Here is an 8,187-nt window from a genome sequence, read left to right on the forward strand (position 1 = left end):
TGAGCGTGCCTTTCGTTAGCTTTGTCTGCCTTTTGGTTTTGTCTTGCCTGCATATCTGCCTTTCTGTCGGCCTGAAGTGTTTTCATGGGAATTCAAGCAGAGATGAGTTTTAGTTTCTAACTCTCATCAGCACCCGTCTCTCTTGTTTGCTGGTAATTGACACGTGTTCTGCCGATCCTCCAGTCTGCGACTCCATACATAACCTTGATTAATGATGGACAGAGACAGAGTGCCATTACACGCCTATTGCCTCTAAATCTCCAGCATCAGGCAGGCTTCAGCGTCCCCAATTAAAACTCATTTACAGTAATTAGCGCTGATGGGAGGGCACACAGCGGAAAGGAGCAAAAAAATGGCGAGCGGTTTCAAGGACATCCAGTGACATTTTGAATTATTATTTTTTTCTTGAAAAATCGTAATGGGTTTCTGGGAATGCTTGTGCTGGGAAGTTTAAACGTGTGTCCTAATGGATTTTGTGGTTGGATGGAGGAAGGTGGAGCGCGCGTATATTTGTGTGTGCGGGTGCGCGTGGTGTGCGTATGTGTGTGTATGTGTGTGCGGGTGCGCGTGGTGTGCGTATGTGTGTGTGTGGGTGCGCGTGGTGTGCGTATGTATGTGTGCTTGCGTTCCCATCTCTATATCTCACACTCTACACAAATGTATTCCCGGCAGACAAAGGTCAGCCATAGAGATTTCCAGGACTGCGGCACTATGGGAAATGTAGTGAAGCCTAGGGGAATTAAAAACATAATTACCATCATCAATCACAGGTGGTAAGTGCTGCATTCTACAGCGCGCATGCTTTGTGCTCAAGCACCTGCTGTTCAAGCCTCTACTGTAACACAAACGTATAGAGTATATATGTGCTTTGTACTCAAGCGGCTGTGGTGCACATGTGATATAAAATGGTATCTTCAGCTTCTAAATAGATTCCCATGAGGATGCTGGCGCTGCAAACATGAAAGCTCTCCGTAAGTGAACTAATTAAATGTCCAGCGACATAAGGAAACAACATTGTGTTCCTTAGATGAGTTGTTGGTCTCGACAGTGTTGTTTGAGGTGATATTGTAGGATACATAACTTGCAGCTGTCACCTGGAAACCCTGATCTCCCAAGTTTTGGTGGGGTTCATTTAACATAAAACAATTTATGCCTTACAATAAGTGAGGTCATGTTTCTATTTATGAATGTATTTATATATTGTTGTTGTTGTAGGCCTATATATTAGGTGTTGTTGTCATGGGCGTATGATGTATGTCACATGCAAATCTGTGAGCCGCTCGCAATGAATCACGAGATAAAACTGACTTTCTACAATTATTTACGAGTGTCCAAACCAGGCATTATCCTTCAAGAGGAGGGCTGTACTGGTCTTGATGTGTCAAAAGCCTTGTTCACAAACAAACAAAAAGTTCAAACAAAAGTTCATACATGTGGAAACTCAAGTACAATGTGGAATTACACACGCACACACACACACACACACACATACACACACACACACACACACACACACACACACACACACACATACACACACACACACAGATCAGCATATTAGCATAAATCTACGTGTGAAGTCATAACAGCATAAATCATCAGCAGAGATTATTATAATTAAATCCTGTTAAAGACCAATGGCCACTTTCTCCTTGCTCTCTCGTTCATCCTCTCTCTCTCTCTCTTAGGTCTCTTTTTCTTGTCTCTCTCTCTCTCACTCTCTCTGTCTCCCTCCCTCCCTCTCTCATCTCGCCATTCTTCCACTCTCAATTAAGCCCCATCACGTCTTCCTCCAGATTATCTGTTACTTTTTGTGAATTAGACATTTAGCCCTTTATTAGGCAAAGGGACAGGGCCAGATATAGGGCTTATTAATAAAACACTCGCTTGACATTGATGAATACATAACCTGATGGCAACGTCAAAGGAATTAATCTCCATTTTGGGGATTGTCTCTGATTCATTAATCCATCTACTTAGCACGGATTTCACTAAATATCTTCCTCCTGATCCATCTCACCCAATCTATCACCTTTTCTATCTCTCTCTCTCTCTCGCTCGCTCTGCTTCTTGTTGGTCTATCTCTCTCTCCAAATTCGTTCCTTCTCTCCTCCGTTCTCCTTTTTTTATCTATCCCCTCTTCTCCCTTCTCCCGTCTCCTTCCCCCTCTCTCTCTTTCTTTCCCCCAGACTTATGGATCGCTACATAATAGATGAGCCTGTCTAAGGAGACAGAATAAAGGCTCTTAGCACTGTGATGAATTTTGTACATTATCAAATTACATTTCTTATCAATTCAAATCCCCCTTGCTGCTGCATAGATAATCAGCCTTAAAGGCCTACAATCATGAATCTAAATGTGAACTGGAGATGTAGCTCGACCACTGAAAACCAAAACAAGGGATCGTACATCTTTTTTTTCCGTTTTCATATTGATTAACAGACTGTTTAGTAACGACAGAGGCAAAAAGCTTTTTTTGGGGTCTTCCAGAAAATGGTTCAAATGTTGACAATCATAAAGGTCTAGAACTAAAAAACTGCTGGATCCATTGCTGAGGGCTTGACCCAGAGTGCTCTACAGGGACCAAACATCCACCACTCAAAGTATAGATTTAACCATTGTAGAGGTCACATTTTTACAAACTGAATTTATTTGCTGCTGCTGCTGCTGCATGATTGCTCCAAAGCCATGGAGGATTTTTTTCTCTCTCTTCCCCAATCCAGCAGCGTTATGGATGGGCCGGACGTACTGTATGGAAGGGTTTAATTAAATGTGCTTAGGTTATCGTATTTGTGATAAAGCATCATCATCATCAGTTTTAGCGCACCGCTGCGTCTTGGTGATCCTGAACCAGTAAGGGACCACTTAGACTTTTGCGGGAAGGGTCGATTTGTGATCACAACTTCGTCAAAACAGCACATTGAATTAATTACTTTGAAAGGAATGATTTCCTTTAACTATCAGAGGTTAATTTAAGCATTTCATATGCAACACATACCAGTACAAGTTTTATTAGTAAACATGCATACTACTACAGCTATATGAGACAAATAAAGGATGAAATAACAATAATTAATGAAAGAGGCGGCCATAATCAAATCCAGTTGACAAGATTGAGGTATTAGTAATCAATAAGCTAATATCTGTGCCATATGGCTCACTAAAGGTGATGGTGTTCATACAAGTGTCCAGTCAGGATGTCCTGAAGTGTCCTGCTGCCTCTGAAAGACATAATACATCGTATTATGATCTTGTCTTGGTCTCAATCGTTCTTGTCTGTGTGAAGGTTTTCTCTGGGAGAGACGAGCTGTTGTTCAGCAAGTCTCCTGTCCTCTTGGACTCTTCTTCCTATCCTCACATGGCTTGTATTCTGTTTGACTTCTTCAGACTGCAACTAAATCTCTTGTGAATCTGTGGTAGGCTTCTGGGATCTTACTGCCGTGTGACGCCTTAGAATTAATTACCCTGCATTCAAGTGATGTCAAGTCGTACTGTTCTCAGAGTCGGTCAACTTTACAACTCTGCCAATGTCAATCTAGTCATAGCTTATATTAGCAAAATCTTCGGCTATTTCAGGGGATTCTGAATGTAAATATACCACAAGAAATTGAAAGATGTAGCACTGGTTATTAAAGAATAATGTATTTTAAATGTGTACTTATGTCTATGGACAACTCTGTGCCCATGTTGGAAAGAGATATTACATCACAACTCAGCCAATTCGTGCTGCAATCCACGATTTCTCCGATTTAATTTTTCTTCTTCTTCTTCTTCTTCTTTCCCCCAGATCATAAATCACAGCATGCAGGATCTTCTTTGCTACTTTTTTGTGCCGTCAGCTTATTTCTCGCAGAATGGGCTGTTGAATGAGATGGAAAACAAATCTCGAAAAGCGATTTTCAAGGCGTATTAGACAAAGAATGAGAGAGGGAGAAAGAGAGCAGGTATTTCCCATTGGCGAATTGCGCAATCACTGGACAGGCGACCTCTCAATCATGCCCCAAAACATGTCTGCTTTACTGTCTATTTTCCTCGAAATAATTTACGAAATGAACATTGTGCTGTATTGAAGAAGACTTGAAACTGGCGATTGAGACCATCGACTCATCTGAAAAGTGTTTACTGAGGTAATAAATCAAGTGAGAAGTAGGGTTATTTCCCCATTGACTCCTACAATTGAACTTATTTTTGCAGCCAGTGGAGTCGCCCCCTGCTGGTCAATAGAAAGAAGGCAGGTTTAAGGCACTTCCACATTGGCTTGATTTCTCAGGGGCAGAGATTGCCCCTTCAACCTGAATCCACGAGTACAAAACGGTTAAAATAGGGTAGCCTACCGACACAAGACACACACACACACACACACACACACACACACACACACACACACACACACACACACACACAGACACACACACACACACACACACACACAGACACACACACACACACAAACACACACCCCCACACACACACACACACAGAAAGAGAGAAGCATGTCCTGACTTTTTGATGTTCTCTTGTTGAGAGCATAGTGAAACCCTAAACCCTCACCTCAGAGAACGTCTACATTCGGAGAGAGGCCTCCCTCCACACTCAGTATACTCCCTGCAGAGTCAACCTCATTAAAAGGATTGTGGAACACCTGTTCTGGCCAAGGGAGTTCACTCCTGCTCAGCGCTTCATTTCTCTGCTCTTTTCCAGCAAATGTTCCCATTTGTGTCTTCACTTTGAACTTACAAAAGTTTCTGTACATAGTCTACTTAATCTCTGCTGGTTTTGGGTTGTTCTTGGTACATCTTTCAGCCACTCCAGGACATCTTTTTAGTTGCTTTGCTCTCAGTTGATAGGCCTACAGTGTTGATAAAGGATAAGTTCACCCAAAAAATGAAAATCCAGTCATTATCACCCCCATGGAGGTCGGGTGAAGTCTTTAGTCACAAAACATTCATGGAGTTCCAACCCCCCCTTCGCCCCTTTACCCTTCAAAACGAAGCCACAAGGGGTAGGGATTGAGATCAATCACCTACAAAAGGGACACCACTCATTATGTTTGTTTTTTTGTTTTTATTATTATTATTATTATTATTATATTATTATGCTGTTGTTGTTGTTGTTGTTGTTGTTGTTGTTGTTGTTGTTGTTGTTGTTGTTGTTGTTGTTGTTGTTGCTGCTGCTGTTGTTGTTGTTGTTGTTGTTGTTGTTGTTGCTGCTGCTGCTGTTGTTGATGTTGTTGTTGTTGTTATTATGTTTGCCAAACTGTCATAATAAAGCTATTTCTTATTCAAACAGATACATTTTGTCATCATATTGCATATATTTCCACAAATTAAATCATAAAATTATTGAGATATACAAAATTATTAATATTTAAATTCAGGAGACACAACTCATGTACACAAAGTTTTAATAAATAATACTATTTTATTAGTTGTCTGGTTTGCTGGAATGACTGGAAAACATGATTATAACATTATAGTATAGGCTACTATAGGATAGTACATTGATATTGTACATATGATATGATTTTCAAACATGATGTGCAGGATTTTTGCTTTGTAGTGTGGTCCTGGAAAATCTCTGTTTGGAGGGCCAGATGCCCCTCCCACTTCATCAACTTCAACCGTTCATCCAATCGACTTCAAACTTGGGGAGTGGGCTGCCAGGAACCCGACGGAGTGCGGTACCCAACTTTGGACATGTGCACAGTCATAGCGCCACCTACTGGCAACACAAAAATGGGTTTATCTCCAGAACCATTCATCCGATCGACTTCAAACTTGTGGCTGCCGGGAACTGGACGGAGTGCGGTGCCCAATTTTGGACCGGGCGCATAGTCATAGCGCCACCTACTGGCAACATAAAAAGCGGTTTATCTCGAGAACCATTCATCCAATCAACTTCAAAGTTGGGGTGTGCGCTACTGCACACGAAGCGCGCTAAATTCTAGTACCTTCTAACCAGTATAGTATGATAGTGATAGTACGGTACATTTAAAATTCAACTCATGTTGAGTTTACAGGCGTATAAAATGTGATGTGCAAATGAATTTGAACTTTGGAATTGAACTTTTCCCTGGCATGACAATGCTCCGCCCCTTAAGATAAGACACACATACACACACGCACGCACGCACGCACGCACGCACACACACACACACACACACACACACACACACACACACACACACACACACACACACACACACACACACACACAGATGGTAAGATTCACCTTCAGACCAAACCCATGACTTCCACTGAGGGAGGACAGCTACAGGAAGGAATACTGCGACACTGCCACTTCAACCTGCTGCTGAGTCCACAGACTGAACAGGAGATTTAGGGAAACATGATTCAAAGTGAAAGTAACTTTCAGAGAACTTTGTAGAGGAGGGAGTGCGTGGTCCTATGACTGGCTGACTCACGTCCTGTTTGACTGGTCTGTCTGGTGTGTTTTGAGCTTCACTTCAGAAAATGGCTTCCATATCAGAGGAGGACTTCTCCTGTTCTGTCTGTAAGGACGTCTTTGAAGATCCTGTTGTCCTGTCATGTAGCCACAGCTTCTGTAAAGCCTGTCTGCAGCGCTGGTGGACAGAGAATGAAATACACGACTGTCCAATTTGTAAGAGAAGATCTTCAAGGAGTAAACCACCCTGTAACTTGGTGTTAAAGAACCTGTGCGAGGCTTTCTTACTGGAGAGAGAGCAGAGAGCATCAGCAGTATCTGAGCTTCTCTGCAGTCTGCACTCTGAGGAACTCAAGCTCTTCTGTCTGGACCATCAGCAGCCAGTGTGTCTCATCTGTCGGGATTCAGAAACACACACAAACCACAGAATCAGACCCATCGATGAAGCGGCACAGCATCACAAGAAGGAACTCCAGGAATTACTGAACTCCCTACAGGAGAAAGTGGAGCTCTTTAATAAAGTTAAAGGAAACTGTGATGAAACAGCAGAACACATTAAGGTCCAGGCCCGACACACAGAGAGGCAGATTAAGGAGCAGTTTAAGAAGCTTCACCAGTTTCTCCAAGAGGATGAGGATGCCAGGATCGCTGCACTGATGGAGGAAGAGGAGCAGAAGAGTCAGATGATGAAAGAGAAGATCGAGGGTCTGAGCAGAGAGATAGCAGCTCTTTCAGACACAGTCAGAGACATAGAGAAGGAGCTGAGAGCTGAAGATGTCTCGTTCCTGCAGAACTACAAGGCTACAGTGCAAAGAGTGCAGCTTTCCCTGCTAGAGGATCCACAGCTGGTCTCAGGAGCTCTGATAGACGAGGCCAAACACCTGGGCAACATGATCTTTGCGGTCTGGGACAAGATGAAGGAGATGGTCTCCTACACTGCTGTGATTCTGGACCCCAACACTGCCCATCGACGGCTGATCCTGTCTGAAGATCTGACCACTTTGAGATGGGGAGAGAGACAAAAACTTCCTGAAAACCCAGAGAGGTTTGACAGCTACCAATTTGTCCTGGGATCTGAAGGCTTTAACTCAGGAACTCACAGCTGGGATGTTGAGGTTGGAGACAGTACACACTGGTCAGTGGGTGTGTTAGAAGAATCTGTCCAGAGGAAGGGAGATATGAAGTCTGGACTATGGGGATTATTATTCAGTAATGATAAATACACAATATTATCCCTACCACAAAGCAGTGTTCTCCCTGTGAAGAAGAAACTCCAGAGGATCAGACTGTGTCTGAACTGGAACAGAGGAAAGCTGTCATTCTTTGATCCTGATAATATCAGGATTAACACACACATACACACCATCACACACACTTTCACTGACAGGCTGTTTCCATACTTAACACTAGGAACGCAATGAAGATTTTACAAATGAAAGTATCTGTACTGTAAGTGTGTAACAGCAGATATGATGATGATCAAATTGAATTGAACACGTGCTGTGGGCCCGTACAGGATTGTCTATTTTATTTTTTTGTTTTTGCTGGTCAATTTGATTTATTTTTTGGTTCATATGAAATGTCCTTTCCTTTTTTCCTGTGGAATTCAACACTGATCAAGTCTTTTATAATGACCTTGATTTTGAAATCCAGCCAACACTTTGAACATCTAGCTACTGTATATATAAATGTAATCAGTAACATGGTGTCATCATAACGTCCTGTTACCTTGGACTTTGAGATCAATACATAATGAAATTAAATTGTTCTGTCATGTGAGTA

At 42.3% G+C, this 8,187-nt stretch overlaps 1 pseudogene across 1 annotated transcript; it reads left to right on the forward strand.

Moving 5' to 3' along the window:
• Positions 1–6,473: 6,473 nt before the first annotated feature.
• LOC310784248 (E3 ubiquitin-protein ligase TRIM39-like) lies at positions 6,474–7,858 on the forward strand (annotated as a pseudogene). The gene has a single exon. The product of its transcript is annotated as an E3 ubiquitin-protein ligase TRIM39-like (transcript).
• Positions 7,859–8,187: the final 329 nt, after the last annotated feature.

The sequence above is a fragment of the Poromitra crassiceps genome, assembly GCF_964638095.1.
Source record: "Poromitra crassiceps genome assembly, chromosome: 10".
In the NCBI taxonomy this organism is placed as follows: domain Eukaryota; kingdom Metazoa; phylum Chordata; class Actinopteri; order Beryciformes; family Melamphaidae; genus Poromitra; species Poromitra crassiceps.